At 48.2% G+C, this 12,020-nt stretch overlaps 1 protein-coding gene across 11 annotated transcripts in view; it reads left to right on the forward strand.

Annotated features, from left to right (window-relative positions):
- The window catches only part of Banp (BTG3 associated nuclear protein), a 74,121-nt gene that overhangs the window by 11,468 nt on the left and 50,633 nt on the right, over positions 1 to 12,020 (forward strand). Inside the window, exon 1 of one of the 11 annotated variants that reach the window (XM_028752263.1) lies at positions 3,036 to 3,053. The exons of 9 other annotated variants lie outside the window; for them this stretch is intronic. The gene's annotated coding sequence lies outside the window, so the exon portion shown is untranslated. Of the gene's footprint in view, positions 1 to 3,035; positions 3,054 to 6,032; positions 6,715 to 12,020 lie in introns of those variants that run through there. One more of the 11 variants, XM_028752276.1, reaches the window with a different exon arrangement.

The following is a 12,020-nucleotide window of genomic DNA, read 5'->3' on the forward strand; positions in this document are numbered from 1 at the left end:
TCCTGTGTGTGGACGTGGATGTTCTGTGTGTGGACGTGGATGTTCTGTGTGTGGACGTGGATGTTCCCGTGTGTGAACGTGGATGTTCTGTGTCTGTGGATGTGGTTTTCCTAGGTTTTTGCTACACCTTGTATACATAATCCTTTCATTAGGGTCTGCATTCTACAGAATATAAGCTTAGAGATATTTCTTGTTGACCAAACCACTTGGAACAGCTGTTTCCATTCGAAGCCTGGGAAGATTGAGGGGAGGCTGGTGGCAGAGGCCATAGCTGGCTCCGCCCAAGCTGCCTTAAGTGTAAGTCTATGGTGACTGGCATGAATGGAGAGCTTTTTCGTGTCCTCTGTTGCATCATTTGAAAATGGAAGAGCTGGGCTCTAGCATCTGCAGTCCTATTGGGCTGGGGACAGTGGTTTCTGGGAAGTCCTATAGCTCAGGGCTGGGGTGCTCGTTGGACAGTCTAAATGTTTTGGTTTATGCAGCTTGTTCATCCTGACAATTATGTGAGAACAGCAAACCTGTTCCCCAGCTGGGTGGTGGTAGCACACGCCTTTAATCCCAGCACTTGGGAGGCAGAGGCAGGCGGATTTCTGAGTTCGAGAGTTCGAGGCTAGCCTGGTCTACAGAGTGAGTTCCAGGACAGCCAGGGCTACACAGAGAAACCCTGTCTTGAAAAACCAACCAACCAAACAAACAAAACCTGTTCCCCAAGGCAGAAAGATGGACAGATCTGGTGTTTTAAGTTTGTTTTATTAGGAGAAAGTCTTGCTGTTTAGATCAAGTTGCCTTCAAACTTGGAGCAACCCTGCTGCTTTAGGCTCTGAGTGTTGGGATTAAAGGTGTGGACCACATACATGACTCTAAGTAATTTATTTTTCAAATTTTAACTCTATTGTGTGTGCACATGTATGTGTGGAGGTCAGAGGACAACTTTCAGTGGTATGTTCTTCTTGTACATTGATTATCGAACTTGGGAAGGTCTGGTTTTTGTGGCAAGTGCCTTTACCTGCTAAGCCATTGTGCTAACCCTAAGTAATTGTTCTTATTACAACCAACAGCTTTCTTCAAAATGTTATTCTTGGCAGTTGCTTTAAAGTGAAGCAAATAGTTTCTTGCTCTTTTGTTGCTAGCACAGCTGACATTGTTGACAAATGTTCTAGTCATCTTCTTCGACTCCGTCACTGGAGAACCACATCCAGATACCTGGTAGCTTTTGAGATGGAGTTGGGGACCTGTGAGAGCCTTGTAGGTGAGGTGCCCTGGATACTCCAGGGCATACTCCTGTGCATACTCCAGGATACCCTGCCCTGTTGTAAAGCAGGGATGGGAGTGTCATGGTTCACCATCTGTGCCATTGCCATGTGTTTGCAGTGTCAGGCATTTTATGCACAGGTCCTGGCATGGGGTGTGTTCTGGATTGTCTGGGCCCTTCAAGCTAGAGTGTCTCGTTCTTACATATGTGTTGTGTGTACATATTGCTCATTAGAGCTTTTCAGATCTGATGCTGTTACTTTTGGGCTTAAAGGGCTAGTTGTGAAGTTTTTGATATTTTAATGCAAAAGTAAATTGATAACTAAAATGACTAAAAACTTTTTGAAGACAGTTTTCACTATGTAGACCAAAGTTAGTTCAAAATTTCAGAGATTTGCCCACCTCTGCCTCCAGAGTGCTGGGACTAAAGGCTTGGCCCACTATGCCTGGCCAGGTATGAGTCTTTGCTTTGGTCTAGCCTCAACCAAATGCTGGTGGGCAGTGTTACAGAGCACACAGAAGAGCATGGCAGGTGTGGCTCAGGTCAGGATTGATGTCTGGGATGTTGACTTAGTAGTGGAGAAGAAGCTTCCCCTTGGCTTTGTAGATCACAGTGGGAAGTGTCTGGAGTGGCTCTGCTCTTAAGTAGGTGCAAAGATTAGGCATCAAGCGGCATCACCGTAGTTCACGTCACTGTTTAAAGTCCTAAAGGCCATGGTTCATGGTTATAGTATGTACTGTGCTCTGTTCATCTCTAATCCAGGTTGTTCATGATCTCTGCAGGTGTGACTGATAACCTGTAACCTGTAGTAGGCCCTCCTGTTGGTGAGCCAGTGTGCAAATAGCCCTACCTGCTGTAGGCTAGGTGCTGGAGAGGAGTGCAGCCCAACAGCTTTTGGTGTGCTGTGTGGTAGACACAGGGTAGAGACAGTGGGTACTCTGCTCCAGCGAAAGCTTTATGGAAGCTGAAATGTCATCTCAATAGAGTACAGTAGTTCTTTAAAATTTTCCTTCTATTATTTTAAAATGTAAGATCAGCTTTTGGCTCATGGATTGCATGGAAAGAGGTGGGAGGTGGACCTGATCTGTGGGCCCTGGTTTGTCACTGTGTTGCCTCTATGGGGTTTGTGAATGAGGAACAGGCTGAGGTCAGCTGAAAGGCCTGGAGACATGGAGAGCTGTGGAAGGCGAAGTCTGAGCCGATGGAGCCTTTGAAGGAGTGGGAATGGGCTCGGTGGGATAGTCAGTGCTCAGAAGCAGCCGACAGGTGCAATTCCTGCTCAGTTCTACACAGTTTGGGAGGCACACCAAGTCTGCTATCAAGGTGTGTCATAGAGACAGGATGTGTTGGAACCAGGGTCCTTGGCAGTTGATACATGGGTGACAGGTGTGGACAGAGATTGGATGCTGAGAGGAACCAGCAATAGGAGGTTACCCTGGCAGTGTTGAAGGGAGCAGGCCCAGAATGACCAGGTCCGGCAGGCTTCTTTCCCAAGAAACTGTGGAATGGTGGCTCCTTTTGAACAGTTAGGAAGAGGTAGTGGTGACTCAGGAAAGCCCGGCTCGCAGTTTTGGAATGGATACCTGAGTACTGCAGCCTGGACAAGCTGGATAAAGAAGGCACAGGAGGAGAGAGAAATGGAGGTTAACTTCATGCCTGTGCCTGTGAGTCCCCAGCGCTGTGGTTATCAGAGGATGGCCCACATCCTTGGAACATCTGGAACACCTTTCCAGGGGGCATAGGAAGCCAAAAGAAGAAGAGAAATTGTTTATCTTTTTCTCTGTCAACATTTAGACTCACGGTACATAATTTGTGGTGGGTATGATTGCTGGTGCTTGAACCCCCGTCAGGTCTGGGTACCATGCTGTGTTCTTGTGCTTTCTGCAAGGCAGCAGGAACATACAATTCCATGTGTTTACCTAAGAATGTCCTTGATGGGCTGGGGAGACGACTTAGTGATTAAGAGTACTTGCTGCTCTTCCAGAGATCCAGATCAGTTCTCTTTGTCTGAGTCTGGTGGCTGAAAGCTGTCTGTAGCTCCAGTTCTAGAAGATCTGATGCCTCTGGTCTTTGAGGGCGCCTGTACATATTCACACACACACACACACACACACACACACACACACACACACACAGAGTTAAAGGGATAGAAGTAAATATATCTTTTAAAAGGATTGTCCTAATGTCACAGTAAAGCCATTGCTTTCCTAAGTCTCTACCATAGAGCTCACCTCATCTTACCACTCTGAGACATGGGCAGATGAGAGCATTTTACTGGGATTGTTCCGGGACAGCCCTCTGCAGGAATGGAAGCTGTGAGCTGAACTAGCTTGTGGGCCACTAGGAAGGAAAGCATGAGCAGGGTGGGTTTTCTTACAAACGTACATCTGTTGTCAGTGATAGGAATCGAGTTGTCAAGTGGGATTAGGATTTTAGGAAGCTGTATTTACTATTGTGAGCCCAACAGCTCCTTCAAAGAAGAGTCAGTGCTGATGTTTATTTGGAGATAGGGTTTGACTACATAGCCCAAGCTAACCTCGAGATCTTCCTACTTAGTCTCCTGAGTGCTGGGATTATGAGTCTGCTTGACCATGCCTGGCTCGAGGCTTTTAGTATCATCATGGATCATGTATGGCATGTGTAGCTGCATATACCTTAGTGAATGATAGATGAAAGCTTACACTTGTCTTAGAACTACCCGCTGGACAAACAGAACCTCAGTGGGCTTTGAGGAACTCGGGAGCAGAGTTCCCAGTGTGGTTCCAGGCTCTGCTGCAGCCAGACTTTCTTCAGTAACTAAAGCAAGTGCCGAGTGTTAGGGTCACCACAAACAAGTGTATCCATAGGTGTGGCAGAGGCTGTTGGCCTGCTCTCTTACTTCTAGCTGTGTCTCCCCATGAGGCTGGCTGAAATCAGGGGCTGCATCCAGAGCCAGCCAGTCTGCCAGCCTACAAGCATCGCTGTAGCCTGCTCTTTAGGGAGCCTGTGAAAGGGCAAAGCAGTGTCACTTTTCATTAAGCTTTTATGATTTTGGAAATTGTAGCTCCTTTTCATTAAAAAGTATTTTGTATGTTAATATGTTTAAAAAGTAAAATTTCAGCTGAGTGGTTTCGGTTCACACCTTTAATCCTAGTACTCAGGAGGCAGAGGCGGATGGATCTCAGAGTTCAAGGCCAGCCAGGTCTACAGAGTGAGTGCCAGGACAGCCAGAGCTGCACAGAGGAATTGTCTTGAAAAAAAGGAAGGTGGGGGAGAGAAAGAAAAAATTTCCATAACTATTATTTAAAAAGAACATGCAATACTCAAACACATTCTGATAGCTATGTGGTTTAATTAGTACAGCTCTCTCTGGGCCTCACTGATTTTAAGGTGTTGTAGGAGATCCTAATCCCCAACGTCAGAAGTGTTGCTTCCGGCAACCAGCCTTCCGCCCTCACTGGGTTATGTATGCCTGGAGTGTTGTGGGCCAAGCCTTAGCTGAACCACCTAGTTCCTAGATATTTGGATTTCTTCCCCCCGCCCCCCTTTACTTGTTTATTTTGAAACAAAGGCTCATTATGTGGCTTTGGTTGGCCTGGAATTTAGCTATTTAGGCCACCCTGACCTCAGACTCACAGAGGTCCTCCTGTCTCTGCTGCCTGATTGATGTCATTAAAGGCTGAACTACTATATCTGCCCTGGTATTTGGCTTTCTTAAGGTAATCTTCAGCTGTGCTTGCGTGTCCAGAAGGCTGTCTGGCACCATCACACATCTGGCCTGTTGTCCACTGTCTGGAAGAAAAGGATTAATACAGAAACCAGCGGTGGGAGCTCCTTGGCCTGCTCTTGCTATGGCTGAAGCAGGTCCGGGGGCCTGCACCTGGCACTTACTGGAGGAGGCGTTTGTGTGGGGAGGGGGGAGAGAGTGACACGGATAATCAACAGGATCAACCTCAGAGGGGAGTAGGCCGACCTCGGGTTTGCTCTTTCCTAGCCTTAACTGGAAACATTTTTAGAGGTTCTATCTCAAAGAAAAACACTGTTGCCTGTGTTTTCCAAAGGGTAGGGAGGGCAGGAGCCCTGGGAGAAGCATCTCTTGTCTCCTGTTTTCCTTACATCGGATGATCACTGAGAGTCATTTTCTAACTTGTTTCATTCATTCATTCATTCATTCATTCATTCATTCATTCATTCATTGTGTGTGTGCCCATATGCATGCGTATGACAGGGATAAGTACTGGGTGCCATCCGCAGTCTACTTTGTGTTCTCAGCCAGTGTTTCTCATCGAACCTGGAGCTTATCCTTGTGGTTAGACTGTAGTCCAGACAAGCATGTCTCTGCCTCACTGTTCTGTGGGTGCTGAGATTGTAAACTCAGGGCCTCATGTGTACAGCAAGCACTTCACCCACTGAGCTGCCTGTCTCCTCAGCCCCCACCTTGTTCGCTTGTACTCTGTGGCAGATGTGTTTGGGGGAAAAAGTAAGCCAAACCTTCCCATGTGCCCTAGTTAATAAAGAAATGGATCTTGTTGCTGACCTCCTGACTTTTGGATTTTATTTCTTAGTGCTCCTGTGTCCTGAAAAGACTTGGATAATCTTTGATGTTCCAGTAGTTTCCATGTTCCTGGAGACTTGGCTGCCTAAGTACCACTTTACAGGAAGTACCACTTTACAGGAAGTGACACTTGTTATCCTGATATTTATATTTAATGTCACTTATTTTTGAGACAGACACTATGTAGCCTAGGCAACCTGGAATTTGCTATGTTATATTGACCAGTCTGACCTTGAACTCACAGAGATCCACCTGTATCTGAATCAAGGGTTGGAATCAAAAGTGTTTATCACTGTGTCTGTCTGTAGCCTTATTTTTCTGGCACTGTGGTCTTGGCATTCCAGCTCTGGTGGGTCCTCAAGTCTCTAGAGCAAAGCAGTACATTGGGGACACTGTGGGGCTTTTGGGATGAGAATACATTCTCCCCACTCCTGCGGTGGTTCTAAGAGTACCTTTTGCATACACTGTGTCTTGACTAAATCTCTTCCTCACTTGTCTCACTCAGGGTTGCTTCTGGCCTTTCTGCTTCTGCCAACAGTAAAGCATATTTTTATCTTCTATAAAGTGAGGCCAGACAAGCCCTGGATGCTTTCCACAGCCCCTTCCAGACATGTCAGGAACACGCTAGGCCTTCACTGGGGGCATGTGCAGTGGGCTTGTTAGACTCACTGCTGGACAGGCATCTGGTGACTGGCATGTCATTTCAGCCCAGCGCTGTGTGTCTGGCTGCCTTGTCTTGCTTCCTGTGGAAAGAACCCCACCAAGCCAGATGTGGCATGAAGGCTCCTGGAGAGGCTTGATGTAAGAAACAGCTCTGAGATGCCTGTCCTCAAGGCTGACGGGAAAGAAGCCATTTGTCTCAACATCCTGTATGATGTGGTTCATGCCGTGACCGAGAAAATCCCGGTGGGGAATGTGCTGGAACACAGTGAGCCTTTGTTCAGTCATTTTCTCTTCTGCCTTCTTGCCTTTTTCGTGTCCTGAGAGCTGGTGCTCTGTAGTGTTTCTTTTTAACCTTCACCCCTGAAATGAAGCTTTATGCTGTAAATAGTGCTGTGTGTCTCATCCATCCCACTCTGTGCTGGTGACCACACCCCTGCTCCACCACCGAGCCACACCCCAGACCTCTGCTTACTTTTTAATTTGAGACAGGTTTTTTTTATTATTTTTAAAAAAGAGTTATTTATTTATTTTATGTATATGAGTGCCCTATCTGCACATATACTTTCTTGCCAGAAGAGGGCATCAGGTCACATTATGAGAACTGGACTAGGCCCTCCGGAAGAACAACCAGTGCTCTTAACCTCTGAGCCATCCCTCCAGCCCCATGTTTTGTTTTTTTTTAATATTATTATTTTTTTTTGAGACAGGGTTTCTCTGTGTAGTCCTGGCTGTTCTGGAACTGGAACTCACTCTATAGACAAGGCTGGCCCCAAACTCAGAGATCCGCCTGCCTCTGCCCCTTGATTGCTGGAATCAAAGGTGTGCATCACCACTGCCTGGTGACGCAGGGCTTTATTAAGTTGCCCTGACTAGGCTCGGCTGGATTTCCTCTGTAGCCCAGTAGGCCTTCAACTTACTCTGCCATTTCAGCTTCCCCAGTGTAGCTTGAAAAGTTCCTGTGTTAGTACTTTTAGTTTTTTCTCATGGATGCTACAAATATTTGAAAATACATTTGTAGTTAAATATTTAGTTACCATGGCACGGTGGTGACTGACAGGCAGCTGAGCAGTCAGTATGGATAGCTAATTTGTCACTCACATAAAGCTAAGCGGCTGAGTTTCTGCAGTTACTCAGTGCATACAGTGCAGTCTGTGGAGACCAGAGCACAGGCACAAGTGCTTTGAAGATTTAGTCCATGGCTTCTAATTTAGTTTAATGTGTGTGTAATCTCATAATGTAGCCCTGCCTTGCTTGGAACTTGCCATTTAGACCAGAGTGGCTTTGAACTCACACAGATCTGCCTGCCTCTGTTTCCCGAGTGCTGGGATTACAGATGTGCGCTACCATGCCTGGCTTTGATTTGTACTGAAATGTAAAAATGTTAACTGTGGTGGTGCTGGCATAACTGTATGTACTAATGAGGCACAGTGTGACATTTCCACACAGTGTGCTGTCAGCACTAGGCAGCTCAGGGTCAGTGGGGTTCACCTTACCAGTGGGTTCTCAGTGGCAATGCTGATGTCATCCTGGCGTCTGTGTCTGGCATGGGCATAGTGCCTCTCATTGGGCCCATATCAGATGCAGGATGCCTGCCTGAGCTAGGCTCTGTGCAGGCTGCCCAAATGCTGGCTCGCAGGGCTCGACTTTCAGCAGTGCATGGGAGGCAGATGCTTAGCAAGGCAGACATGTACGAAATACAGGAAGCCAGGGGAAGGTGCCTGTCCATAAAGCACGACCTGGGGACTAGGGAGCTGGGTGCTGGTGTCCTTCAGGCATGATCGAGTGTCACTGAAGAACCTGTGTGGGAGCAGAGAACATGCAGGAAAGGGGGAAGGGGTCGTCTGACTGGAAGAGACTAGACTGGGATGTTCCTTCTGAGCTGGGTGTGGAGGTGGGATGACTGGACAAGTCCAGTGAGTGAGCAAGGAAGAGAGTCCAAGATGGCTGCTGCTGGTCCACCTGCTGAGGACACAGAAACCCTACATGCCACTGCAGCGTGAGCTGAAGAAATCTTGTCCCTGACGTGGCCCCTGAGCTGCTGCTGAGAGTTCTGGAGCAGGAAGAAGGTGGAGAACCCTGGGAAACTGCATATGAATCCAGATGTTAGGTGATGCCTGGGTGCAGTCAACGCTTGAGCCAGCATCTGTAGGAGAGAATAAAAGAACTTCCCAGGCAGGAAGCTTTGGTCCACCAGCTGGATAACATGGGCCATTGCCAACAGCAAGATGACGGGAAGGACTGTGGTCGGTATGTGGGGTTAATATCCAAGGACAGATGTCTAGGGACCTGTGCTGCGACAGCACTGCCGTGAGTGCTTGGGTGTGAGCCATGCGAAGCTGAGCAGCAGGCCTTCAGTGCCCACTGAGCAGAGGGCCTTGCCCCGGCACCCTCCCTGGCAGGGAGTTGTAGGGAGCAGACAGAGATGTAAGAACGCTGGCCTAGGGGAAGAGCCCTGCAGGAAGCTAGGGACAGTGGTGTGTGGTAGAGCCCTGCAGGAGAGAAGCCAGAGTCCTGAAGCTGGAGCAGCCTGGTGGGAAAGACTGACACTCTAGGAGCCCAGGAGCAGCAAGGAGGGAGCGAATTCAGTGACTTCACTGAGTGCCCTGGATGGAGGCCTGGGAGTGGGCAGGAGAGCAAGGCTGGGCTGTGCAGCTCTGGCAAGGGCGAGTGGAGGAAGTGTGACACGCTAGTCCAGGAGTTCTGAGGAGTTCAGTCAAGGTGCAGGGAGGTGGGCTGAGGGTGGGGCGGGGTGGGGTGGGGCTGTGGGATGGGTTAAAGGAGGCCTCATTAGATAAGTAGATAGTGGCTTAAGCCTCTAGATTCAAGACCCAGCGCTGGGGGAAAGTCTCAGGTGCTGTTGGGATTGGATGCCTGTGCTAGCTGCACGGAACTACTGTGACCAAGAGACACTGTGTCGTAAGCAATCAGTAAATAATGAGTAAGTCACGTGGAAAGTAAATGACTGCAGAGTCCAAGGGAAAGGAGATCCTGGAATCTCTGTCTCCCCGTAGGGAGTCAGCCTAGGTTTGAAGCATTGTATCCCACTCCCCTGGGTACTGCTGTACACCATCTTACAGGTAGAGGAAGACACACACGTAGTTCCTGTCGAGGGAACTGCTGTCCTACACACTGACCTGGGACTTTCCACTGGTGTTCCTTTCTGTGGTGTATTGGGGTGGCATGATTAAATCATTCTTCCATGTTGACATGTGGTGGGACCCCTCATCTTGCTGTAGCCTGCTGAGTGCTTGGGTTGTAACTTTGGTGGACTGTCCTTTTTCTACGTGCACCCTGGGAGCTTCAGCGACTAAATGGTAATTGTAGTCGAGTCTTTATTGAACATTAGTCTTAGCTCAGCTGTCTTATTACATTAGGCCTGGATTCTCCCCAGGCCTTCTGAGAAACGGCAAAGCTAATTTGCCAAAATGGCAACTGCGTGCATGTCTCTCTGTTCCAGTTTTCTTGGGCTGCTTGCCCTAGTTTTTTTCTATTGAAACCTTCACTGTTAGCAGAATTTTAAATGTTTTTATCCTGGCAACAGAAGCATTTGGATAAACAGCGAGGAGGGCAGTGGTGTCCTTGTTTGGAGGAGGTCAGAGTTCAGGGTTTTATAGCCAGTCCAGAGTATTTTCCTAAGCCATTTGCAGAGCTTTTAGAAAGCAGGAAAGTGCCAGGGTTAGGCATTTAAAAGCCTCTTCCACTGGCCCCTTAGGAGAGGCAGGCACATGGAAGCTGTGGGTCCGGCTATTCGTGACTAAGCTACAGAGGCAGAGCAGGCGGGTTTAGACCAGGCAGTTAATTCTCTTGTTGACAAGGCTGTCCATAGCAGGTAGCCTGGATACAGGGGTAGATCCACATATGTGAGGAGCTGTTATCTTCCTCTAGAGCTTTGCTTTTCATGGCTTTCCATGTTTAGGCCTGGAGAAGGCCCAGGCTGCAGGCCGGCTCTCTCTGGACGAGGGTCCCCCAGAGGCTTCTGCACTGTGTCTCTATGGGTAGACTTGCAGGAGTGTTCAACCTTTGACATTGTGACAGACATAGACTGTCATCTATGAAGTTCATGGATAAAAGCCATGCAATCAAATAAGCCTCCCCCAGAGCAAACCTTGCTGGTTTAAGTAAGCACTTATTACTCACCTGAGGTGAAGGTAGCTTGTGGGCCGTGAGTTGGACGGGCCTTGTAGCTGCCCTTGCTGCAGGTGAAGCTGGGAAGGCGAGTCTGTCTGGTGGCATTTGTCCTGAGGTACTGAGGCACGCATGCTGGTGATTCTAGTATCTTTGCAGCATTGAAAAGGGCAAAGACTTGTCTGTCTGCATTTTCCTAGAAAAGGGTCTGTAGTGTATTTTCAGTTCTTTGGATTTGCTAGCCCCCAGCCTGCTTTCAGTCTAGTGCTGAATCTGGCTAGGCGGCTTTAGGAAGGTGAAGGCCGCTGCCTCGGCTCTGAGCTGACGTTGGCTCCTAATAGTCTTTGCCTCTTTATTTGGAAGCAAGATGACTGAATTTATGGTACTAGGTATGTTATCCTTCAGCTGTGGCTGCTCTGTGTTTAAAGTTCCTCCTCAGAGGCCTTGGAAAGGGGCAGGCACAGAGGCCTAGGAGGACCTGGGGGAGCTGTACCTGATCCCAAGCTTAGGGACAGTCCTCTGGCTGAGATTGAAGGTAGCAGTGGTGGTCAGAGTTGGAATGGCCATGTCCTGGTGTCACCCTGACACTGTCAGTGTGTGTATGTCTGGTCACAGTTTTAGTGGAATGTGGAAGGCAGTGGAAAACCAGTGTGCTCTCGTTCCTCCCGTGTGTCCCAGCCATTGGCTGTCTAGACCCTGCGTATGCAGGGCATAGCTAGTTCTTCCTCCTTCTCCCCCTTCCTGCTCTTTCTGCTCCTGCACAGTGCATGACACCCCACTGCTCAGCACTCAGCTGCTGCTAAAAGCACTGCCTGCCCTGAGTCCCATCACGCTTCCTTCCCAAGTGAAACTTTGTACAATAAATGTATGTGCTGGAAGGTTCCTGTGTCCATGGAGGTCTCCCACTGTCATTCCAAGGCTCCTGCAAGCCACTGGGACTCTGCCTTGTCAGATATCTATGTTGTCAGTTATCCAGTAGGTGGAGCACCTGTCCATAGTTAGGCCTTTCTTTGTGTTTTTTTTAGATTCAGTGTCACAGGCTTACTGGTCTTTTCCTACTGCCGTGAAAAGAAAAAAGAATTGGCTTACGTGTAGCAAGTAGTTTTCCCAGTTTGAATTTTTTTTTTAAAGAGCCCCTTTGATTAAATAAAATGCAAACAGTTGCATGTGAGGTGTGGTGGCTTATCCTCAGGGGTGGGCCACTCTTCTGCAGCTCACTCACACACATCTTTCCATCACATGACCCAGACTTGAAGTTTAAATTGTCCTTTAGTTTTGTTTTTTCCTTGGTTTTGTCAATTTTAAAGTCTACTTAATTTCTACAGACCTCTCATCATCCCTCCTGTTACTGTGTTAATAAGATGTGCCATCTGTGGCAGTACAACCCTCCCTTCCTTCCTTCCTTCCTTCCTTCCTTCCTTCCTTCCTTCCTTCCTTCCTTCCTTC

This window comes from Grammomys surdaster, unplaced genomic scaffold (genome assembly GCF_004785775.1).
Source record: "Grammomys surdaster isolate TR1022 unplaced genomic scaffold, NIH_TR_1.0 128, whole genome shotgun sequence".
NCBI lineage: Eukaryota > Metazoa > Chordata > Mammalia > Rodentia > Muridae > Grammomys > Grammomys surdaster.